Source organism: Giraffa tippelskirchi, chromosome 4, assembly GCF_054371585.1.
Source record: "Giraffa tippelskirchi isolate mGirTip1 chromosome 4, T2T-mGirTip1v1.2.pri, whole genome shotgun sequence".
NCBI lineage: Eukaryota > Metazoa > Chordata > Mammalia > Artiodactyla > Giraffidae > Giraffa > Giraffa tippelskirchi.
In genome coordinates, this window is record NC_137278.1 from 158073142 (window position 1) to 158099159 (window position 26018).

General features: G+C 43.5%; 1 protein-coding gene across 2 annotated transcripts in view; it reads left to right on the forward strand.

The window, feature by feature from the left end:
• The window catches only part of ELK3 (ETS transcription factor ELK3), a 204576-nt gene that overhangs the window by 2035 nt on the left and 176523 nt on the right, over positions 1-26018 (forward strand). For both annotated transcript variants that reach the window (XM_081595343.1, XM_081595347.1), the window contains exon 2: positions 6264-6362. The gene's annotated coding sequence lies outside the window, so the exon portion shown is untranslated. The remainder of the gene's footprint in view (positions 1-6263; positions 6363-26018) is intronic.

A 26018-nucleotide genomic window follows, 5' to 3' on the forward strand; every position in this document is an offset into this window, starting at 1 on the left:
TTTGTTGACTTTTGTGGTTTAGTTGAAGGTGGATGACAGAGAGCAGCAATTGAGCAATAAAAAGAGTAGAGGGGAAATAGAACAGAGGTTGCTCTCTCAATGCCTGTGGCCAGTGTGAGAAGGGAAGAAAAATGAGGAATAGGGAGGAGTATAGGAGTATGGTGCTGAGAAAACGTTGTTTTGTCTTTAGAGAGAGGGAAACTTTAACATGTTTAAAGGTGAAAGGATTTCTAGAGAAGCTGAATTGAGCAGTTGGAGAGCACTACATCACTCCGTTCTGTATCAAACTGATCTAACAATTGAACTTGGTCCCAGCCACAGATGGAGAGGCTATTATAGTGGGGTATCCTTGTGTTGGCCCCTGCAAGCCAAAGGAGAACAAAATAAAACCTCCCAAACTATGAAATCCAATACCTTACACATGCATAAATCCTAACTCCATAGAGCCTAAGAATCCATGACATGATTGCCATTTGCAAACGCATTTTGAGGCCTAAAAAGTGTTCCTGGTGTCACCAAATCTAGGGTAACAAATATGATGCACTAGAATTGATTTAGCAAAAGAATATACAATCAAATTATCTTCCTAGTGGAGAAAGGATAGTTTGTTTTACTAAGAGAATGTCAATATCATCATCTTCCATTATTAATCACCAGGAACCCAGAGAGTTTATGCCTCTGTGTTCAAGAAGAGATATGCACAGACAACCACATATGAATCCCTCAAACAGATTAATAGATTAATCAAAAGACAAATATGCGATAGGAATTATTTTCTATGATACCACTGACACCGAAATATAAAGTGTACAATAATAGCAATTCACGGATAGGAGTGTCATTCATACCTAATGGTGGATTGAGTTTTTTAAATGAACCTTTCCATTGCTTTTCTAAAATAAGGATACTATGAGGGTGTATATGCAACAGGAGGTTTACATTTTATATATATATATATTTTTTTTTAAAGGTTTATTTTATTTTTTGACTGTGGGAAGTGTTTGTTGCTGCACACAGCTTTCTCTAGTTGCAGTGAGCAGGGCCTGCTGTTCTTTGCAGTGCCCAGGCTTCTCATTGTGGTGGCTTCTCTTGTTGCAGAGCACAGGCTCTAAGCAAGGAGACTTCAGCAGTTGTGGCTCTCAGGCTCTAGAGCACAGGCTCAATAGTTGTGGCACCTGGGCTTAGCTGCTCTGCAGCACGTAGGGTCTTCCCAGATCAGGGATTGTACCAGTATCACTTGTATTGCAGGGCAGATTCTTAACCACTGGACCACCAGGGAAGCCTTAATTTTATATTTTTTAATTTTATTGAAGTATAGCTGATTAACAATGTTGTGTTAATTTCTTCTGTACAGCAAAGTGACTCAGTTATATATATACACACATATATATGTGTGTATATATATATATTTTCATATTCTTTTCCATTATGATTTGTCACAGGATATTGGATATAGTTCCCTGTGCTAAACAGTAAGACCTTGTTGTTTATCCATCTTAGATATAATAGTTTGCCTCTGCTAATCCCAAACTCCCATCAAAAGGAGATTTTACTAAGGATGAAAAAGATGATTTACGTAAAGGTTTATGAAAAGAAATGCACATATATTTACAGAGCGTTATGAACAGTAGGTATTTCAGCTCTACTGCTCTATGACTCTACCTCATTGTTGTTGTTTAGTTGCTAAATTGGGACCACATGGACTATAGCACACCAGGCTCCCCTGTCCTTCACTATCTCCCTGAGTTTGCTCAAACTCATGTCCATTGAGTCAGAGATGCTATCTAACCATCTCATCATCTGCCATCCTCTTCTCTTGCCCTCAATCTTTCCCAGCATCAGGGTCTTTTCCAGTGAGTTGGCTCTTTGCATCAGGTGGCCAAAGTATTGGAAAGAACAATTCTGGGAGTAGAGAATTCTAAGTTAATCCAATCCTGCACACACTCCTTAACAGTTTGCCTTGCTTCTTTCCTCTCCAGATTATACATCTGACACATAGAGAACATTAACTATTCTCCAATATATATATTTCTTTTCATCTTTAAATAGTAAAACCCTCAATGTTTAGCTGGACACATGGCCTCTCAGAAGACTGCATTTTCCAGCCTTCTTTGAAGTCATGGCCATGTAACTAAGTTCTGACAGAATTGTCAATTATGACTTTTAGAAAGTGTCCTTAGCAGAAACTTTTTTAAAACACTTTTTAAATTCTGTTATGTGGAATGCAGACTTGATGGCTGGCACTCTGTCATATTGTATCATGAGGTTGGAACCATTCTTGAAGGTGGTGGAGCTGCAGCATAGAAGGAGTTGGAAGTATGGGCTGAAAGTAGCCAGTTCTCTTGATCATGGAATGCCCCTGTGGACTCCATTCTTTTCCTTGAGAGAGAAATAAAATTCTGCTTTAAGACAGTTATTTTGGGTTTTCTGTCATCTCCTGGGAACTCAGTCTTTACCAAGACACCTTGTTTCAGTTGGATGAGTTTTTCAGTTTTGCCCCGGATACTTACCCTTGTCCATCCATTTGTTACCACTTGATTTTGAGCTATTACATAAGTTTGAAAAAAGTGATCAAGATAGGCCTTCTTCCCTCTATCTTGTGTTTTCTGCTGCAGCATGTTTTCTAATCATCTCACTCCCCTGCTTAAAAGCTTTCAAGTTCCCATCAATGTTTGCTCTAGATATTCTCTCCTTTTTGGTAGATGTGGCCTGGGTGTGGTTTAGTGAAGATGAGCAAGGAATAGACACCGAGGTGTGAGAGACCATGGAGAGGTAGAGGCGGGGGACTGGAGTTCCTGGAGGACCACGGGCAGTTGGAATCAAAGTTCATAACTGAAAAGATAAGAGGTTGTATGTGGTCAGGGAGTCTGACAGAATAAGATTATGGATGACTGCCTCTTTTTCTATAAAAGAGGAAGGAGAATATATATAAAATTTGCTCATATTCTGGAAGGATCTCAAAAAACTCATGGCATGGTTTGCCTATGAGGAAGGGAAGTGACGTGGCTAAAAAACAGAGGTGAGAGGTAGGTATTTCAAACAAAGTAACCTGTTAAAGTGAAAGTTGCTCAGTCGTGTCTGACTCTTTGCGACCCCATGGACTAGCCTGCCAGGTTTCTCTGTCCATGGGATTCTCCAGGCCAGAATACTGGAGTGGGTAGCCATTCTCTTCTCCAGGGAATCTCCCCAACCCAGGGATTGAACCCAGGTCTCCTCCATTGCAGCCGGATTCTTTACCGTCCGAGCCACCAGGGAAGCCCAAGTAACCTGTTAAGCCTTTGAATTTTGATATATGTGAACATACTACCTATTCAAAAAGGTTATTTGTAGATATTTTAATCTGTATTATCACCAGAACTCAAATCTGCAAATAGAACCAGAAATAGCCTTCAGTGACTTTTGTTTCTATGAAGCTCCCTAGCACTGGAGCCCTGCAGTCTCACCTCCACCTGCTCAGACTTCTGCTCTCACTGGAGCTGGAGGCCTCTACTCCACCCCCACCCCCACCCCCTCCGCCTCCAACCCACCCACCTCCATTGCTCCATGGCAGGGCCCTTCTTTTGGGAGCTAAAGGTGGCTGAAATCATTTCCTCGATTTGCTCACTCACTGGGAGGATGTGAAGGGCATCACACACACCTTGTTCCATGGTTGTTGTTCAGTCACTCAGTTGTGTCCAGACTCTTTGTGACCCTATAGACTGCAGCATGACAGGTTTCCCTGTCCTTCACTATCTCCCAGAATCTGCTCAAACTCATGTCCATTGAGTCAGTGATGCCATCCAACCATCTCATCCTCTGTTGCCTGCTTCTCCTCCTGCCCTCAGTCTTTCCCAGCATCATCTTTTCATCTGAGTCAGCTCTTCGCATCAAGTGGCCAAAGTATTGGTGCTTCAGCTTCAGTTCTTCCAATGAATATTCAGGGTTGGTTTCCTTTAGGATTGACTGGTTCCTTAAGGGGAAGAGATTCCCCTAGACTCCTGTCCAGACCCAGACTGGAGGGAAAGGAGGAAGAGTCCTGGGGGGCAGAGGAGGGCCCTCACATGGCTGACTGGCAGGCAGGGTCTGGAGAACTTCACCAGGGAGCTGGTCTCCCACCTAAATCCGTCTTTTGTTTCTCTGCTTGTGCCCTCAGAGGGACTAGCCTGAACAAGACAGATTGTCAAGCTGTGCCTGGGCTGGAGCTGGAGAATTACAGCTGGTCATTCTCCTAACTCACACAGAGTGGTTCCGGCACCAACAGATCTCAGCCACCACCCCACCTTCCCACAACACACCCAACCCCCCACTCCCACCTACAGGATGAGAATCTGCATCTCACAAGATTCCCCACGTGATTCATGTGCATATTACAGGCTCAAAGGATACTTTGGAAGTCAAGGAAGTTCATTTCCAGAGTTAATCAAACTTGACAAGACCCCTCCTCTTGGAGTTCACAGCCCTGGACCCTCCAATCAATATTCCCTTCACACCCTATTGTCACCCCCAGCACAGCACCTCCCACCTTGTGTATAAGTGTCCGTTTACTTAAGTCCCAGATGGTATATTGTCTCTCTCTGAGCATGTCTGTAGTTTGAATGAATACCTGTGTAAGTGAATGAATGAATGAGATTTCGTATGAGGCTCCAGGCATCCTTGTACTCAGTGTGTTGATCTGTGTTGACTCTGGAGCAAAGAGGGCTCACTGCCCTCTGAGCCCTTCCTTGGCAGTGTGTTTGCTTGCAACAGGGAATGCCCTTACCACCCTCTTGCTAATGGTAAACACTTCAAAAACACTTTTCTTGAAGCAAACTCTCCATACTTAAAAGCACACCTATCTTAAGTATATTATTCTCTGAGTAGCATGGACATACATACACTATATGTTCAGGTGTAAAATAAACAGCTAATAGGCAGCTGCTGTATAACACAAGGAGCTCAACTCAGTGCTTTGTGATGACCCAGAGAGGTGGCATAGGGTAGGTGGGAGGGAGGCTCAAGAGAGAGGGGATATGTGCATACATATAGTTGGTTCTTGTTGTACAGCAGAAACTAACAGTGTTGTAAAGCAATTAGACTTCAATTAAGAAAATAAGTACGTTACCCTCTGAACTTGAACTGAACACATCCAGTGTAAACAGCAGCTAGATTAGACACAGCCTGACCACCATCACCCCTCCCCCGCTACTAGATGCCTTGTCAAATTCCCTTCCAGTCTCTATAAATCTCACTCCCCAGGGGTAACTGCTGCCTGAATTGCAATAACTCACTCCTTCTACTGTTGAGCTCTTTATATTTCCTTTTTTTGTTTAGTTGTGTCTGACTCTTTTGTGACCCTGGGGACTGTCAGGCTCCTCTGTCCACGGGATTTCCCAGGCAAGAATACTGGAGTGGGTTGCCGTTTCCCTCTCCAGGGACTCTTCCCAACCCAGGGATCAAACCTGCATCTCCTGTATTGGCACTCGTATTCTTTACCACTGAGCCAAATGGAAACATGCAGGAGAGGTCCTCTTGAGCCTGACTTCTGCAGCTCATATTTGTGGACCCTCCACACTGTTGTGCATTCTCATTGCTGTGTGGTGTGACATGTGTGGACAGACCATGATTTACTTATCCATTCTACTGTGGATGCACATTAGAGTGATTTTCCGTTCTGGGACTTAAACTGCTTGGGACAATTCCAGAATATGTCTCTGGTGAACACATTATAGCTAAGTTTTGATGTGTTGCTTTTAAGTTTGGACAGCATTTTTCCGGAAATTTCCTGTGGGACCCTTGCACCAAGCCAAAAGTCAGTCATTGGGGCAACCCAGGATCTCGAGTCATGGATCAGGCAAGGGGGGAAGGTGTTTTCCAGTTACAAGAAAAAAATTTCTTTGCAAGTGAGACAGGCTGGAACCTGGGACCCTTTGCTGCAATGCTGCAAAGCTTGCACCTGGACATACCTCTCCTTGAGCTACAAAATACTAAGAAACTGTAGGGGACTAAAAAATTAACTGTGTGCACGCAGTTGAGGCAAATTCTGGAGCAAAAGATACAAAGATATTTCTGAAGATCAGGGTGCAAAATATGGGTATTGCAAATGTCCCCCCTGCACACAATACTACCTAAGGGGTGGGCAAACCAGCTAAGCCACCCCTCCAGCCCAAAAGCCTTGCCTGAATTTCTTGTCTGGACTCTAGCCAATTTCTATTGATTGGAGAAGGCCAAGAACCTTGGTTGATATCACAAGTACTGGATCAAATCATACTTCACTGTCCCCTCAGTCACTTCTGTTTCTTTTCTAGGTGTGGCCGATCTCAAAGTTCAGCTCCACTGGAATTTTTCCTGACTCAGAGATTCCAGGTCTAGTTATACTTTTCTGACAAAGTATTTCATCAGAACAGGTACTTCCACCTTTTGTTCTAAAGAATGAGTGGGATTTGACAAGTGTCTACAGGGTCGTGTTTTCAAAAGCATACTTTCAAAAGTATTTCTGCCTCTTATTGGTTGACTTTGAGCCTGTTTTCTCTTGTTTTGCCAACAGAGCAGGTTATTACTACCTGCTGATGAAATATGTGTTTAGCAAAGACCTTCCCCCATCCCCCTAGAGGCTTTCCTCCTAAACATTTTTCTCATCTACAAATCTTTGTTTGAGGAAGTAACTCTTGTTTGTAATCTCTTTTAAAAGGCCTCTCTTACTTAGTATTTGGAGTTGAGCAACTCTGATAAGCTCCCACAGTTGACTTGCTTTTCACCTTCTCCAGCAGAGGTGCCTTGGTTGTTTCTCAAGCTGAGGCACGGACTTCTTCCTCCACCTGGTTCCCACCACCCTTCCAAGCCACTTCCTCTTGGCTCCTAGACACACCTCACTGTGCTTAGCTGTCCTCATCAGGTTCCTAGAATATCCCCTTCTCTCACCTCTCTTCACCACCCCCTTCCTCCACGAATATTTTCCCAAAGTATTTTCCTTTCTCTTTGGGTCCTTACATTTTCTCAATGCAAGTTTTACACACACACACACACACACACACTCATACACACATGCACACACACACACATGCACACACACACACACACTCACATAGTCAACCTCATTAGTGGCAGATTTCATGTTTCTGAATTTGTCTACTCACTAGAATTTATTTTTTACCCCCAGATCAACACTTGTGGTCATCTGTGTGTGCCCAGAGCTGTGGAAATTTCAAGTTGTGCAGCTGAGGTTGAGCTTAGCCTTCTTGCTTCTGCTGCTATACTGTGAACACGTGTCGGTTTCGTGGTCTATTTAATGTCACGTTTTTCACATTTTCATGCATTTTGTTGGTGATTTTGCTGTTTAAAACGTCCTCCAAGCCCATGCTGGAATGATGTCTAGTGTCCCTATACATGAGAAAGCTGCAATGTGCCCCACGGGCAGTGTACATAGGTTAGCTTCACTCAGGCCTTCACTCAGCACAGTTCAAGTGCTGTCAGCTGTTAGTTCCGTATTAATAAAGCTGTATGGTATTTGTAGGAGTACAGGTGCCTTTAGACAAAAACACACGTAAAACAAGCTTACCTATTGACTGATGAAAATGTTATGGTCTGAGGCTCTCAGGACCCTACTATATTTCTCCTGGGAGCCAGGGATCAGGATTCACTAATTCAGTACTTGAGGTAACTTTATGAAACATAATTGCTACAAATAAGGGGAATTAACTGTATATATTTCTTGTCCTTCAGTTAGTTTGCATTTGTTTCTTTCAACCTCTCTCCCTCTGTTCCCAAAGTAGTTAAGATGGCAAGCTTCTTCCAAGCCTACCTTAACTGTTTCGAAGCACCAGCTCAGTACAAAACAGCATAGCGGGTCCTCAGTGGGTGTGGAGGGAGTAACAGAAGGGGAAGCGTGGGTATGGGGGCGGGGATGGAGGGGGTGAGGAGGAACAAAGGAGAATGGCAGAAACAAAGCACCAGTCATAGAAGCAGAGGTGATTGCTTTGTCTAAGACGGTTTGGGTTCCCAGAATTTTTCAATCTCTCAGTCCTCAAATGCTTGCTCTTTATTTCTGAGCAGAACATTAAACTAGAATAATATAAAATTAGAAATTAAGTGATATTTTGTGATAGATTTGATGTATGGAAGTCTTAAAGCCGTCCTTTTCTGATTTTTAAGGAATCAAACAGAACGGATTGTCCAGATTCTTTTGCGTGTTTTTCCATTTTCCTTCTCCTCACTCCCTCCCCCTAGGACTTCCCAAGAGGCACTTGAGGTAAAGAATCTGCCTGCCTACCCATGCAGGAGACTTAAGAGACTCAGTTTAGACCCCTGGGTTGGGAAGATCCCCTGGAATAGGAAATGGCAACCTACTCCAGGATTCTGGCCTGGAGAATCCCATGGACAGAGGAGCCTGGTGGGCTACAGTCCACGGGGCTGCAGAGAGTTAAACACGACTGACTCGGTCCGTCGCTCAGTCTGAGCATGCACACAAACCTCCCCCCAACCCCCATCTTGGTCTTCACTTGGAGAGAGATGACCACAGAATTCCTAAGCTTGGGCACTCACAGCAGGCATAATCACAACATGGCAGCATCATCAGACACCTTTCGTGGATATCAGGCCTCATGGATGCCTGCTTGTGCCTGGGAAGTTAATACACCTATTGGGAAAATGGAGACGATAAAGTGAAACCGCCAAAGATCAGTGTGGGAGGCTGACTAATTAAAGGGCACTCAGACGGACCAGTCTGCAAATGCTGTACAATTCAATAGAAAGATCAGTGGGCACCTTCCTGGAAGCAGTGAGGCTTGCATTCAACCATAAAGCAGGGATCTCTAAATTTTTAAATTACTAATAACAATAAAAATTTGGGACACACCTTCAGTAAATGTTTATAACTTCTCTACATGTGCTAATATAATTAATGAATATCTAAGGCACAAAATGGGGCTTCCCAGGTGGCTTAGTAGTAAAGAATGGCTTGCCAATGCAGGAGAGTGTGTTTGATCCCTGGGTTGGGAAGATCCCCTGGAGGAGGAAAAGGCTACCCATTCCAGTATTCTTGCTTGGAGAATCCCCATGGACAGAGGAGCCTAGTGGGCTACTGTCCATGGGGTTTCTAAAGAGTCAGACATGACTTAGTGACTAAAACAACAACAAAGGCACAAAATACATCGAGGACAAGGTCCATTGTTAATGACCGTGAATATAAATAAAATAGCCATCTTAATAATGTTGATTTGGCATGGTAGGGGGCTACCGTCTTATCTGACTAATCATCACTGTTTTATTCATCAGATCAACGTGCCCACTTTATCCTGGAGTAGGAGAATCTTTAGTTCTGTCATTTTCCTGTTGCTCATTTGTGCTACATTCTACCTTCTGCGTTGAGATTGCAGTTTGTGAAAAGTGATTCTAGAACTCTGAGTGACTTGAATGTCTAGAAAAGTCATGAGCCTACAGGAGGTTTTAACAGGCGATACTACCAATGAAAGAAGTTACAGGAAGAGTAGAAGAACAGAATATAATTGCTTATGATCATATCTCAGAAGTCATGCCTATGAAACAGAGCAAATATATAAATAATATTCAAGATTTACTATTTTCTGCCCAAACCCACATGATTGCTGTGTGCATGTGTCCAGCCCACTCTGGAAACCCTTTCCTGGATGAATGTGTCAAGTTTGGAGGGGACATTGAAAGGGAAAGGACTCCCAGTGAGGTTGGTGGTTAAGAGCAAAGTCAGATACCAAAGGCAATTTCAGAAAAATAACTCACACTTCTTGAACCCCTAGATGTATTTCCGAAGAATGAGTCCACTGCATTTTACACAAGATGCCTGTGTGCCCTGGGATGGTCCACTCCACTCTGATCTGATGACCGAGGCAGGGACTCATTGAGGTTTCCTGTCCCTTAGAGGAAGAGAAATTGGCAGCTACTGGACAGCTGTCTTCCTAGCTTTCAGCTAGCATCATTGAGCCTTGAAGTGACATACCACCACTTTGGAATGTTCGATTGGTCACATAGAAAACCCTGATGTGATGGAGGGAACCGCACAAAGCCACAAAAGCAGGAGGGTGGGGGTTGTTGGGGACTGGCTACTACCATGAGGTCAGCATTATTATCGCCACTGTTTTACAGAGGAGTAAATGAGGCTCTGAGAAATAATTTGCTCAAGTCATTCAATTTGGAACAGGCAGAGCTGGGGCTCTAACCCAGGCAGTGTGACCCCAGAGCACATCCTTTTTGAGCACTGCCCTGTACCCTGGCCACACCACAAGCCTTTTTCTGACTTCCTTTCTTTCCCCCACTGCACCAAGCCTTGCAAATAAGGTATATTTCCTTTTGCTTAGACCATTTAGAAAGTCTTTGTTTCTTCAGGGTGGAGCTTGGAGAGTTTCCAAAGAAAGCAATATAATGAAAACATCTGGCCAAAGTCCCTAATGTGTACACATTTATTAATTAGTTAAGAAGACTGTAACACAGAGACGACAAATAACAAGACCATTGACCCAATTTCAAAGCCTGACATTTACAAACCATACCCAGGCAGAGTGGGTTGTGTGTACATTCTGTTAAGCTCCTTTTCTTTGTGGTTGTTTGGGTCAGATTGTGGTCTCATGAGGCTGGGTGGGCTCCGCTGAGCAACATTTTGTTAAAACAAGTCTGCAAGATTAGATCTTAGGAAACAAAAGCCGGAATGAGAAACTACATTTCCTATAAAATGCGTAACCGTGGGATAACACATTTGACAACGGTGTGACTGGATAGAGGCCAATTCATTTATGAGAAGGAATGGGATTATATATGATATATAATGTCACCTGTATAAGTGATCACTTGAAAGATAAGCTTTATTTTTTGTTGTTGTTTTTTTTTTTTAAACCAAATTTTTGCTGCGTTAGACATTCCCATCATAAGCCCAAAGCTGCTGGCAGCCTTCATGTCATCATGCCATGTTTGAGAATGACACCAAAATAAAGAAAGTAAGAAAGGAATGAAAGAGAAGGGGTCTGCTGGTGACCCCTTTGCCCTTTTGGATCACACCCCACTGAAATCCAAGATATACTCATAGACTTCATGTGCCAATGAAGTCCCTTTTCATATTATGCCAGTTGGAGTTTTCTATCATTTGCAACCAAAGGAACACTAACCAACAGATATATTCCACTATATATCTATATGTCTATATCTATTTCATTATATGAATATGTCTCCCTACTTGACCATGATTCTTTGAGGGCAGTAGATGCTCAGTATTTGTTGAATGAATTTAGTTGAAGAGTGTTTTTAAGGGGACTGAGCCTAGAGCAGGGACATCTTTTTTTTTTTTAATTGAAGTGTAGTTGTTTTATATATGTATACATTCTTCTTCAGATTCTTTTCCATTATAGGCTGTTATGAAATACTGAATATATTTCTAGAGCAGGGCCATCTTTAGGGAAGATAATGAACTTGGTGCAAGATGTGATCAAGGGACTCAGGTTGGAGTGGGATTGAAAGAGAAGGGACAGATGCCAAACAAGGAATTAGTGAGGCAATGATGCAGAGTAGGGCAGAGCAATAGTTGGCTTAGGTGCTACCGAATTCTGTGTGTTTATGTCTGTGTTGTTTTAGTAAGGTTCTCTCTAGACTAAATTAAAATTGGATTTTACCAGCCTGTCTGAATCATCCAACTCCACCAGTTTATCACAAGTGGGGAAATTCACATTGGAGAATCAGAGGCTGACATACGGGCAAATAAGCATGATGGTCACACAAAAAAAGAGCTGTTCCTAGACAAGCACCATCAGGTCTTCAAAAGGGCACGGCCAGAGCTCAGAGGCCTAAACAGCTCAGTTTGCAATGCCAGGCAACTTCTGGACAACTTAATGGAGTACCGACCGCAAGCAAAGGCCCCCGAGCGAAGTGGAGATTGGAAGGCGAGGTTTCACTTACCTTCTAGATCCACCAGCCAAGAAGAAGACTTGTGGAAGGAATGAACAACAGACCCACCAACCAGCTCCAGGACCCAGTGGAAGGGAGGAGCAAGACCCCCTCTTTCTTCCATCCCATCACCTTAAAAAGTTCTATTGAGATTTGACATCTTCATTTTCAGCCCAAGCCTGGTAGGGTCAGGAGGAGGAGAGGCGCTGTCTATTTTGCTTTGAGATTATTGCTCTTCTGTTCTCCGACTTTGTCACCAATCTACAGGCTCCCAGCTGTGAGGTCACTGTGTGACCCACGCCCAGGTCATCCTTGGGAAGACCCCACGCTCCAGGATAAGGGATCTGCAGCATAACTGTCTAATGAAATTTTCTGTGATGATGGCACTGTTCTGTGCTTATGCAGTCTGTGATGGTAGCCACATGTGGTAACGTCAGCCACATGTGGCTATTGAGCACCCGAGACGTGTTGAGTGTAACTGAGAAACTGAATTTTTAATTCAATCTAATTTAATTAGCTAAAATTTAAGCAGTGACTAGTGGCTGCCCTGTTAGATAATTCAGTTCTCCAGTTTCTTTCTCTCTCTCCCTCCCCTATCCTGCTCTGCCTTCTACTTATCTCCTGACCCATCCCTCTCCCTCTTGCTAAAATAGCTCCTGTGGAATGTGGACTTTCTATTTTTTAAAACTCTTCCCGTCTGGACCAGTGCCCTAACCCAGTGGGTACACAATGAGTCAGTTGAATGTGACGAGGGAGATTCTTGACAGTGAAACAACAATAGAATCTGTAAAGAATAAAACAATATGCTGACATTTTTTATTATAAGAATTTTATGTTGTTGTTGTGTTGTGTCACTAAGATGTGTCTGACTTTTTGTGACCCCATAGAATGCAGCATGCCAGGTTTCCCTGTCCTTCATTATCTCCCAGAGTTTGCTCAAATTCATGTCCCTTGAGTTGGTGATGCCATCCAACCATCTCATCCTCTGCCAACCTGTCTCCTTTTACCTTCAATCTTTCCCAGCATCAGGGTCTTTTCTAATGAGTCGGCTCTTTGCATCAGTTGGCCAAAGTATTGGAGCTTCAGCTTCAGCATCAGTCCTTCTAGTGAATATTCAGGACTGATTTCCTTTAAGATTGACTGGTTTGACCTCCTTGCTGTTCAGGGGACTCTCAAGAGTCTTCTCTAGCACCACAGTTCAAAAGCATCAATTCTCTGGCACTCAGCTTTCTTTATAGTCCAACTTTCACATCCATGCGTGACTACTGGAAAAACCATAGGTTTGACTATATTGACCTTTGTTGGCAAAGTGATTGCTCAGCTTTTTAACATGCTGTCTAGGTTCATCATAGCTTTCCTTCCAAGGAGCAAGCATCTTTTAATTTTGTGGCTGCAGTCACCGTCCACAGTGATTTTGGAGCCAAGAAAATAGAATCTGTCACTGTTTCCACTTTTTCCCCTTCTGTTTGCCATGAAGTGATGGGACCAGATGCCATGATCTTAGTTTTACAAATGTTGAGTTTTAAGCCAGCTTTTTCATTCTCCTTTTCACCTTCAAGGGGCTTTTTAATTCCTCTTCATTTTCTGCCATTAGAATGGTATCATCTACATATCTGAGGTTTTTGATATTTCTCCTGGCAATCTTGATTCCAGCTTGTGCTTCATTCAGCCCAGCATTTCACATTATGTACTCTGCATACAAGTTAAATAAGCAGAGTGACAATACACAGCCTTGATGTACTCCTTTCCCAGTTTTGAACCAGTCCATTTTTCCATGTCTGTTACTTCTTGACCCACATACAGATTTCTCAGGAGACAGGTAAGGTGGTCTGGTATTTCCATCTGTTTAAGGATTTTCCACAGTTTGTTGTGATTCACACAGTCAAAGGATTTCATGTAGTCAATGAAGCAGATTTTTTTTGAAATTCCCTTGCTTTCTCTATGATCCAACGAATTCTGGAAATTTGATTTCTTGTTCCTCTGCCTTTTCTAGATTGCTTGTCTCTTAATAAGAAAAAACTCTAAGGGCCGAGAACATGTCTATAAATGGTTCTGGAGCCAGACTCCCAGGCTCAAGATGACGGTCTCATTTATTAGCTGAAGGCTCTTGAACAAGTTACTGAATTTCTCAGTATTTCAGTTTCCTCCTCCGGGAAAGAGATAATAATACCCAAATGGTTGTGGTGAAGCTTAAATAATTTTTCTTGGGAAAGCAATGAGACAGAGCTTAGCACATAGTAGGTGTTAATCAGTATTGACTAATATTCTCTTGTCACAGAACAGGGGCTCAACAGAAATAAGCTGAATGAGTGAGTGACTGGATTAAGCATGTGGCCACCGGGTGGCAGCAGTGCATTACTAATAGAGACTGAACCAACACCCAGGGACTGCGCTTTACAGGAGATTCACCGAAGATGCACCTCCCTCCTGAAGTCCCAGATGCACAGTATGAAGAACCGAGCCTCTTCTCTCTCCTGCCCCTCCTTTTTCTCTGATCTCTGCCTTCTCTCTACCATGATGACCCTTTTCTCATTTTCCTACTGTATTACTCTGCTCAGGCTACCATAGCAAGACTGGGTGGCTTAGTGACAGACATCTGTTTTCTCATAGTTCTGGAGGCTAGAAGTTCAAGGTCAGGGTGTCTACAGGGTTGGTTTCCAATGAGGCCTCTCTCTTGGTTTGAAGATGGCTTCTTCTCTGTGCATGCACACAGAGAAAGATCTTTGGGATCTCTTCCTCTTCTTACAAGTCACTAGTTATATTAGATTTGGGTTCCACACTTTTGACCTGATTTAACCATAATTATAATTTAATTATAATCCCTAAGGGCCATATCTTCAAATACAGTCAACATACAAATTTTGGGAGGACAGGGACACAATTCAGTCCATCAGTTCAGTTCAGTCGCTCAGTTGTGTCTGACTCCTTGTGACCCCATGGACTGCAGCACGCCAGGCCTCCCTGTCCATCACCAACTCCCAGAGTTGACCCAGACTCATGTCCATCGAGTCAGTGATCCCATCCAACCATCTCATCCTCTGTCGTCTGCTTCTCCTCCTGCCTTCAATCTTTCCCAGCATCAGGGTCTTTTCAAATGAGTCAGCTCTTCGCATCAGGTGGCCAAAATATTGGAGTTTCAGCTTCAACATCAGTCCTTCCAATGAATTTTCAGGACTGATCTCCTTTAGGATGGACTTGTTGGATCTCCTTGCTGTCCAAGGGACTCTCAAGAGTCTTCTCCAACACCACAGTTCAAAAGCATCAATTCTTCGGTGCTCAGCTTTCTTTATAGTCCAAGTCTCACATCCATACATGACCACTGGAAAAACCAAGTCATAACCTTGACTAGACAGACCTTTGTTGGCAAAGTAATGTCTCTGCTTTTCAATATGCTGTCTAGGTTGGTCATAACTTTCCTTCCGAGGAGTAAGCGTCTTTTAATTTCATGGCTGCAATTACCATCTGCAGTGAGTTTGGAACCCAAAAAAATAAAGTCTGCCACTGTTTCCACTGTTTCTCCATCTATTTCCCATGAAGTGATGGGACCGGATGCCATGATCTTAGTTTTCTGAATGTTGAGCTTTAAGCCAGCTTTTTCACTCTCCTCTTTCACTTTCATCAAGAGGCTCTTTAGTTCTTCTTCACTTTCTGCTGTAACATTACATTTACGTCTAATCTCTATTCTTGTGCATATGTGCTCACTCGTGTCCAGCTCTTTGCAACCCCATTGACTGTAGCCCACCAGGATCTTCTGTCCATGGGATTCTCCAGGTAAGAATACTGGAGTGGATTGCCATTTCCTCTATTCTTGTATTTGTTACCAATGTGACTTTCCTTTCTTATTTCTTATCCTTACCCCTGACCTCCCTCAAGCTCTACATAGCTTTTCTAGGATGGGTTGTACAGGTTGTAAACTGAATGCCTCTGGGGGAGGGGTCACCATTCATATCATATTTAACATATATTCGTATATTATGACTATGCTGAGACAAATGGTGTAACATAGACAAAGGGGAGTCTTTTTCTGATTCACACGAAGGGTTGGCTTCCCTCATTTCCCTCCATTGTCTTCCTTTCCTTCTCAGCATCATTCTCTTTCTATGGCTTCCCTCCTTCCTTCCTGTCCTCTTCAGACTGAACCTGCTCCATGTTCATAAAGAGATGATGAAATTCATCACAGCACACGTTTGTTCAGTACCTTGGGGGAGCTGGGCTCTCTGTGAGTGCCAGATGATGCACCCTGCCCTGGTACCTTTAAACCAGCCAGTCCTTCCACATCCAAGAGACTGTTACCCAATGGAATGAGCCTCCAACATCCTTGGATCATTCAAGGTCTTCTCTTACCTTGGAGCAGACATTAGGACCCAAACATGGGCTGGGAGAGGGAGGCATATAGTATTATGATATAAACTAGCATTTACTAAACACATACCATGTGCTGCACACAGTTCTAGACCCTCTCTATGTATTAGATTTAACATTAAAACCATGCTCTTATTTTGTAGATGAAAAAACTAAGCTGCAGAGAACATGGCAGAGACTTCTGATTTCCAACTTCTCTTTCTTGAAATAATACAGCCCATGAATTTTGGCTGGGCCCAGGGCTCCCCAAGAATAGTCTCATTTCTCAGCCTCCCGTGCAGTTTGATGTGGTCGTACAACTCAATTCTGGCCATTTAGATGTGAGTAGAAATGACATCTGCAGGTTCAGGGTTCCCATTCTTGAAAGGAAGCTTCTTGCTCTCTGTCCCCAGGCTTAGACAAGGGTGTGGCAGTAGTAAGCCAGCTTTGACTATAAGAACAAGACTGTGAAGAACATAAAAGGAACCTAGGTCCCTGGATGAGTTTATGGGACAAAGGCACATTCCTGCCCTAAATCTACCTTCAGATTATTATGTGAATAAGAACTAACCTCCTATCTTGCTTGAACCAATGTATTTTGGGATGTCTTCAATACAGCAGCATAGCCTGTATTGTAACTAATATGAAGAAGTAAAATAACATGCCCAAGACCACACAGATAATAAATGGTAACAAAAGGATTTAAACTCAGGCAGGATTTGAATCCAGAGCCCAGACTCCTAGCCAGTAATTGGATAATAATGTCTTATTCCTGCAGAAGTTTATAATCTCCAGGAAGACAACATTCTGTGCTGAGCTTTGGAGGGCAGTCAAGTGGACTCTAAAACACCGTTTGTATAGCCTCCTCATCGAGTATCTGAAAGCCCAATTATTATCATCATTCTCTTCTTTGAGGCACTAGCAATCTGGTTAAAATGTAAACACGAGGTGCGAGCAGCACAGAAAGCTAATATCAGTCCTATCCGACTCTTTGTGATCCTGTGGACTGTAGCCCACCAGGCTCTTCTGTCCGTGGGATTCCCTAGGCATAAATACTGGAGTGGGTAGCCATTCCCTTCCTTCTCTAGGTAATCTTCCCGACCCACGGATTGAACCCAAGTCTCCTGCATTGCAGGCAGATTCTTTACTGTCTGAGCCATCAGGGAAGCCCCTTGGGCCATTTGGTACTAGTTAATTCCTCAGACTTTCTAGTCTCTCAGAGTTGAGATAAAGTAAGACACGGGACGGATAAAATTTAAAGGAATGCTGTGAGGGAGATAGGTATCACTGAAATAGAGTATAGGGGAATAGACTATAGGAAAGAAAACAGAGGGACCCTTTGCCTTAAAGGAAGATGTGGTACATAGAATAATATTCTTCCTGCTCCAGAGATGTCCATGTCTTAATCCCTGGAACTGTAACTATGCTAACTTGCAGATTAAGGATCCTGAGATGGGGTGATTATCCTGGATTATTTGGACAGGCTCAACCTAATCTCTGGAAGCCTTACTGTCAACAGCAGAACAGCAAGTCCTTGGTTCTTGTCTTCTCAAAGAGAAAGAATTCAATTGAGAGACACAGGGCAGCTTTAAGTAGCAAGATTTGCATTAAGCAGAGCTAAAGTACACTCCTGAGAAAGGATGAGAGTGAGCTGTCTGGAAACCAGAAGCAGCCTCGCAACGGGGTAGGGTTGGGTTTTGTAGAGTGGTGGCCGCTCCCTGTGTCCTGCATCATTTGACTGACAGATTGATTGACAGTTTTAGATTATATAGCTTTTCTCCTGGTGCACAGGCACTCACCATAAACACCCAAGCAAAACCCATGGGGAGGGGAGTACAAAACCACAAAGCTAATTTATTATAATTATGGCAAAATGAACCAACCCCAGGTTACTTTGAGTTACCTTTTAGGTCTTGGTGCCTTTGTGCCAACCTGTGATGGTGGTTTTATCTTGCTTGATATGGCTGGACACCTAGTGGGTGGTCCTTGGCTACAAGAGGGAGGGTCTCTGGGTATGTTCTGATCACCAGTGTCTGGGAGGGGGGGAAGATGACCCCATCCAGGACAGGGCAGGAACCCACTCATGTCTGACTAGCTGCTGCTGCTGCTGCTGCTGCTAAGTCGCTTCAGTCATGTCCGACTCTGTGCGACCCCATAGACGGCAGCCCACCAGGCTCCACCATCCCTGGGATTCTCTAGGCAAGAACACTGGAGTGGGTTGCCATTTCCTTCTCCAGTGCATGAATGAGAAAAGTGAAAGTATAGACGGCAGCCCACCAGGCTCCACCATCCCTGGGATTCTCCAGGCAAGAACACTGGAGTGGGTTGCCATTTCCTTCTCCAGTGCATGAATGAGAAAAGTGAAAGTGAAGTCGCTCAGTCGTGTCCGACTCTTAGTGACCCCATGGACTGCAGCCCACCAGACTCCTCCGTCCATGGGATTTTCCAGGCAAGAGTACTGGAGTGGGGTGCCATTGCCTTCTCTGGTCTGACTAGCTACCTACTGTTTATAAGGGAAAGAGGGAAGCAAGAGAGTCAGAGAAGGCAATATGACAGTAGAAGCAGAAGTCAAGAGAGAGAAGAAGAGAAATATGAAGATGCTACACTGCTGGCTTTGAAAAGGGAGGAATGGGCATGAGACAAGGAATGTGGGCAGTCTCTGGAAGCTGGAAAAGGCAAGGAAATGGATTTTTCTCTTAGATCCTCCAGAAGAATGAAACCCTGCTGACACCTTGATTTTAACTCAGTCAAACTCATTTTGGACTTCTGACCTCCAAAGCTGTAAGACAATAAATACTATCAACCTTGCAGTTGTGATAATTGCAATTTACAGGAAAAATGTTTATTTGGTCACTCATATCACCAAAATATATTTCCTATATACATTTGGTCTTCCTCCACAGTTCCTGGCTCACAGCTCCTCAAATCCTATGACTTTCCGAAGTGTGGCAATAAGGGTGTCTTTTGTTATGTGAATGAGTGACTTTTGAAAGGTACCTAAGAATGAGCCAGTGGAGCCAACCTTGTGATCAGAGGGTGGGAACTTTCAGTCCCATTCCTACAGGGAGCAGGGAGGATCTGGAGGGTGAATCAGTCACCAATGGCCTCATCAGTCATGACTATAAAATCCAAAAGGACCAGATTTAGAGAGTCTCTGGGATAGTGAGCATTTGGGAGACCGGAGAGGGTGGGGCCTGTAGCGGGCATGGAAGCTCCGCCCCCTTTCCTCATGCCTGGATCTATGCAGCTCTTCCTGCTGGCTGTTTCTGGGTTATATCTTTTTATAATAAACCTGTGATGTAGGGACTTCTCTGGCTGTCCAGTGGTTAGGAATCTGTGCTTCCACCCAAGGAGTCATGGGTTTGATCCCTGGTTGGGGAACTAAGATCCTATATGCTGTATGGTAGGGCCAAAAAACAAACCAACCAAAAAAACCTGTGATGTAGTAAGAAAACTGTTTCTCTGAGTTCTGTGAGCTTCCCTAGCAAATTAATCAAATCTAAGGAGGGGGTCATGGGAACCACTGATTTGTAGCCAGTTGGTCAGAAGCCCAGGTGATAACCCGGGCTTGTCACTAGCATCTGAAATTGGGTGCTCAGTCTTGTGGGACCGAGCCCTTAACCTGTGGGACCTGATTCTATTTCTGCTTAGGTAGTGTCAGAATTGAGTTGAATGATAGGACATTCCGCGGGTGTCTGGAGACTTGCTTGTTGGTGTGCGGAAACTATCTTCCCTCCAGTATACACACATTGAAATTGGATCTAGGAACACATACGTGGGAATTTGTTAGAATATCAACAGGAAATAGTACAAGGAATGTGGTTGTCAGAGACCCTGCTGGAAACAAGAGGCATGCATATAGGCCTTAAGTATCAAGAGTTTAATAGATTATGTCTTATGCAAGTATGGAGGTTTAAGAGCACAAAAAAGGGTGAGGAGGCTTTAAGCGATTAACAGTAGAGGGGAGCTGATCCCATCATGAGACCTGAAGGACGAGGTGTCACTGGGGACCAGTGAGAGCTACGGTCACAAAGAAGATGCCCAACAGAAGCTGTGGCCACGAAGATGGGGCTCTGGGTGGCAGATCACCCAAAATTTTCCATTATGTATAATAAACTCCATCAGTGAAGAATTCTTCATAAAAGACTTTTGTCCCAGAGATTTATAATGAATTCCTCACTCATTCTCTGAGGCCAAACCAGATGATGTTAACAATTGACTTAATGAGGAAGGAACTCCATTAGACCTGCTTATTTGTGTAACTTAACTCTTGTACTAGCTTTTACTTTGTTTTGAATATGTAAAAATGCTCTTAGTGATTATGATTTATGCTCCTTATTTCAACAGGTCTTCTTAATGGAAAAAACATATCAGTGAAGCTTAGGGTACAAAAGAAATGCAGTTATCCACCCATGCAAAAGCTCATCTAATTGGCAGAAGCTATAAACTGAGTACCACTGTGCATCTGGGGGCAGTGACCCATATTTCAGGCAAAGTAACAAGGGGAAAATGTAAAGTTCCTCTAGTTTTAATATAGTAGTGGTTACCCTAATCTCACAAATCATACCCAGAATCAACTGGGAGAATGTGCAAGGGGAATGGGTACTTTGATCTTTTCATAGTTTCCTTCTTGGTAAATAAACTTATATTTTCAAGCCAAATCTCATCTTGCAATTTCCTGCCAACTTCAGTTCTCTGTGTAGCTTACCTTTGCTTTTTCTACTTTTGGCCTCCGGCATTCAACAAACACTTTGCTTTTTCTTATTTTCCCAGATTTAAATTAAATGTTTTAGAGCAATGAGGCATGTGATAACAGTCCCTGCAGCTCTCCTCTATAGTATGACATTAATTTGGGCCTCTGTTTTCTTTCAAACTTTCAATTGCCCCCTGACTTATATTAAATACAGCTACACTGGAAGATTTAGAGGTAAGTTAAGTGGAAACAGCTTGAGTCTCTAAAAAAAATACATATTGTAAAAGTCAGAATAAAATAATTACAAGCAAATTGGAAGAACAGACTCAGTTTTGTCACCAATAATTTTTAGAATTTGTTAGATTGTCACTTGTTATTACTCTGTTTCCAATTCTTCAGCCAAAACAAGTTCTAACAAATCTGACTATTTTTGTAGATGAATTCAATAAATTTCACATAACTTGAAAGAAATTGCAGAACAATTACATAATGGAATCCAATTCATTTGGATCCAACCTATATTTGCCATGATTTGGATATGAATTTGTTCAGAGTTTACTTTTCCAGTCCATGGGGGGAAGAGTTTACTAGGAAAATAATGTAAATAAGATTTCAATCTATTTAAGAAGTCAAATGGCTTCCAAGTACTTGAAGAAACTTTGAGAGTATTAATTTGCATATAAATCAACTGTTTTGATAATGACTAATGATTATCAATGTCCCTGACTTCACTGACATTTAATTTGAATTTGTAGTTCAAAACATTTTTGTGAATCAGAATTTTTATTCTCACTGTATAGAGACATTCATTCAACAAATATTTTATTGTGCATCTAGTATTCAGGCTTTCCCTATATGGGCTTCCCCATAAATCATATCCAATAAGGTATGAGCTTCCTGAATGGCTCAGAGGGTAAAGAATCCACCTGCAAAGCAGGAGCTGCAGGAGACATGGGTTCAATCCCTGGGTCAGGAAGATACCCTGGAGAAGGAAATAGCAACCCACTCTAGTATTCTTGCCAGAAAAATCTCATGGACAGAGGAGCCTGGTGGGCTACAGTCCATAGGGTCACAAAGGGTTGGACACGACTGAGCGACTAAGCATGCATTCAAGCATGGTGCCAGGCATTGATCCAAAAGCTGAAAAGAAAACTGTAGGCCTGAACCAGAACCTGTACCTAGGTTATATTCATCTTCCCACTCACCACCCCCACCCCAGCACCACTCCACTAAATATTGAACTTGCCCCTTTAAGGACAGAGTGTATGTATTAATTATCTAGCTCTCCAGAATGCCCAATATCTAGAACTGAGCTTGGCACATAGTATATGCTCAACGAATGTTTGTTGAATGAAAAACTTCTTACTCCCAGTCCAGTGTTCTTTTGTTGTAACACAGCTAATACTTATTTAGAGACAATTATGTGTTTGGTGGTTGGCTAAGGAGTATACCTCATTCCTCAAAATAACCCCGAGAAGTAGATAGGTAGATAGTAGTAATAGTTTCACTTAATAGATAAGAAAAATGAAACTCAAAGGGTTGAAAGTATCTTGCCCAGGGTTGCATACCTAGAAAGTGGCATAACCAGCATTTGGATCATCCTAGATCAGGGGCTGCCTACACGGTGTCTAACACCAATTATTTCCTCCTACTTTGCTACCACTAAAGCCACACCCACAGCCCTTCGGTTACACTGCCTGGAACTCCCTGAAGCCACTAAGCTCATACTAAAGGATTTCGAGGTGGACGAGCTTCCCTGGTGGCTCAGATGTTAGCGAATATGCCTGCAATGCAGGAGACCCGGGTTCGATCCCTGGGTTGAGAAGATCCCCTGAAGAAGGGAATGGCATCCCACTCCATTATTCTTGCCTAGAGAATTCCATGGACAGAGGAACCTAGTGGGCTACAGTCAATGGGGTCGCAAAAGAGTTGGACATGACTGAGCAACTAACAAACTCCTTAGATGATCTTAAAAGGAGAGCTAGGACTCTTCCCTGGAGGTGATGGCAAACCCCTTTGTTCCCCTCTGGGCAGACAATTTAGAGAAGGCCTCTGCTCTCTCCCTAGGGGTCCTGCTTTCTACCATCTGTGCACCAACCCCTGAAGGGCAAGTGTGGAGGTGAAGTTCCATTCACTTCCTTCCAGCTTCCCACTCCTCCTTTTAGACTCCTCTTGAATTCTTTGCCAGACCAGCCCAATTAGTCCCCTCACCCTTTCTGAAGCTTTTCAGGAAAGCAATATCACAACAGAGACCCCCTCATTATCCCACTCCTAAACTCTATGATTCTAAGAGCCCCCCCCCACCTCCCGGGGAGGGGGTGGGAGGGCAGAAGCTAATTAGCATGACTCCTTAACCCTTCCTTGAAAGACTTCTATTACACACACACACACACACACACCCCAAAACAAGGTGAGAGGAGGGGGTATTCAAGAATGCATTTTAAAGTGAGACAGAATTTCAGATGGATTGTAAGTAAAAGAGAACACAATTCTATTTAAGTACAATGTGAAAAGTAGAGCACAATGCCTATGTTTCCTGATTCTCACCACAGGATGCAATGAAGACTTTTCTAATTTACGGGTTTGTTAGTATGAAAGAAATCTCATGAGCATAAAATCAAATTGTTAACAAATTATCTTATTAGAAAGGAGTATAATTACATTGTGGGGTCCTTCATCCCCCTCAAACACAGGGTGAAGGGTTACCTTCCAGGCTGGGCCAGTTCTATTCACAGAAACACAACCTTGTGATTTGCACTAGGGCTTTTCACCTTTTCATCTGCCTGATGTCCAAAGTAGATGTACTTGTTCAGGATATCCATTTAAATGCTGTGTCTTCTCTGATGTCTCAGTAAAATGTCCAGAACATAGGCTGGAGGGAGTGGACAGATGCTCCAACTCTGTGGACCCTGGGAGTAACAGAGAGGTGTTTGGAGGGTGAAGGTTTCTGTGGGGCGAGCTCTGTGCACAGAGGGGTAAGCATATTTGTGTTCCTCCACTTCTCTGCTGTCGTGACCACAACTTCTTTGCATTCTGTGATTACTGTTTATGCAGGAGAGTGAAGGAAGGGGTTTGAATTCTCATTGATGGTTATGTTACCAAACAGGGATTCATGTCCCGAGAGACACAGAAAACTAAACTCTGACAATGAGTGTTTGCAGGGCTCCAAGCTCATACTTCAAAGATCCAAACTTCTTGATGATTTTCAGGCAAGGTTTTTTTTTTTTTTTTTTTTAATTTAATTGAAGGATAATTACAGTATTGTGTTGGTTTCTGCCATACATCAACATGGATCAGCCATAGGTATACATATGTCCCCTCCCCTTGAGCCTTTCTCCCACCTCCCACCCCATCCCACACCTCTAGGTTGTCACAGGGCCCTGGTTTGAGATCCGGAGTTATACAGCAAATTCCCACTGGCTATCCATTTTACATATGTTAGTGTATACAGGCGAGAGTTTTTAAAGACAGTGTTGGGATGAGTGATCGGCTCATCGGCCTTCTTCTGACTTGTGAGTGGTGAGGTCATAGAGTGTTGTTTTTGGGAATCTAGGTCGTCATCCTTCTGGTTCCTACCAATCTGGGGTCCACATGACTACATGTGGTCAGCATGTAGTCACCCTCCTCCACCTGGGTGAAAGTCTTAGTTTCTGCAGAACGACTCAAACATACACATCAGATTGCCTTTCTGTATCCCATCAGGAGGAACCAGGAGTCCTGTGACTATTGTCCTAATCTTTAGCTGCTTGAGCCTGCTCTTTGGGAAGGCCTAGGAGACTAAAGCCCTTTCTTTTCTATCAACAAAAAATGGGGAACACGGAGGAGCTTTTGTACCCAGGAAGTGCCTGCAGGTTCCTGTCGGGTTTCAAACCTCCCATTTTTCTTTGATACGTCTCAATCTTGAGGGGAACAGGGGCAGGACAAGAAAAGGAATAAAGTTTGGGATAGAGAGATTAATCATAAACTCAGCAAGAGAACTTGGTTTTGTTTTGTTTTTTGGCTGCTCCACACGGCAGCAAGATCTTGATTTCCTGACCAGGGATGAAACCCACGTCCTCTGCAGTGGAAGTGTGTAGTCTTAATTGCTGAACCACCAGGGAAGTTGAGAACTCAGTTTTAGGGGGACTCAGCTTCATTTGGGGTGGTGGATTAGGCCTGGCCCCAGGAGGAACCATGTTGTAGGCAAGCCCATTTTAACAGAAATAATCGCAGGACTGTACTTCAATGAGCCAGTAAAAGTGAAGCAAGCTGAACTGTGCCTGGTACACAGGATACCGTATCCAAAGCCCAGCGGTTACCCCCTGTGTTCTAGTCCAGTGCCTCAGGCGAACACACACTCACTGCGTGTTTGTTGAATGAGTGGCTGTTACACTCTGTGCCACCCTGGCAGCTCCAACAGTCTTGGGATGATCCTCCTCTTGGCTGTTCTTTTTCTTGCATCCTCTACAAAAAAGGGCATGAGCTCACCACCTGACCCCTACATCTTGAACAAAGGGGCCAACCCTCCCACCTCTGCTCAAAGCTGGGAAGCTTCTGGTTTTGTGGTGAGCGAGGGACCCCTGTTGGCAGTGAAAGAATAAAGGAAGCAGGACCCAGCTGGGTAATAAAACTGCTGCAAGTCACTGCAGGAAAGAGCAGTTGTCTCCAAAAAAATGCAGTTGCACCAGATTTTCTAAACAATAAGGAGGGTCAGTCCCTCTCGAGAGGAGAGAGTCAAGGGTTCCTTTGAGAAGGAACTAACTCCCTCAGTAAATCAGGAAACCTCAAAGCTCTCACTGGCTGAGGGGAGGCCCAGCACCTCCCCTGAGTGATTCACTTGCTCCCACTGAACCCGGAAGCTCAAGCCCAATTGGGCTCCTTCCTGGGAACCCTTTGCTCCCTCTTCTCCCCAAGAAGCAGGTTTGCACCTTTCACAAGACATCCTTCCATGCCCAGTGACTCCCTTCCCCATTGATTCACAGCCTGGCAGCCCCTGACCGTCCCTGGTGAACCCTGGCCTAACTAACGGGCACCCTCTTCCTTCACCTGGAGCCACATTTGGCCTCATACCTGTCCCTCAGGAGCCTTTTAATTGTGAAGCCTTCCATTTCATAAGCCAATGAAAGGTGCTGTGCGGCTTGTACTCGTA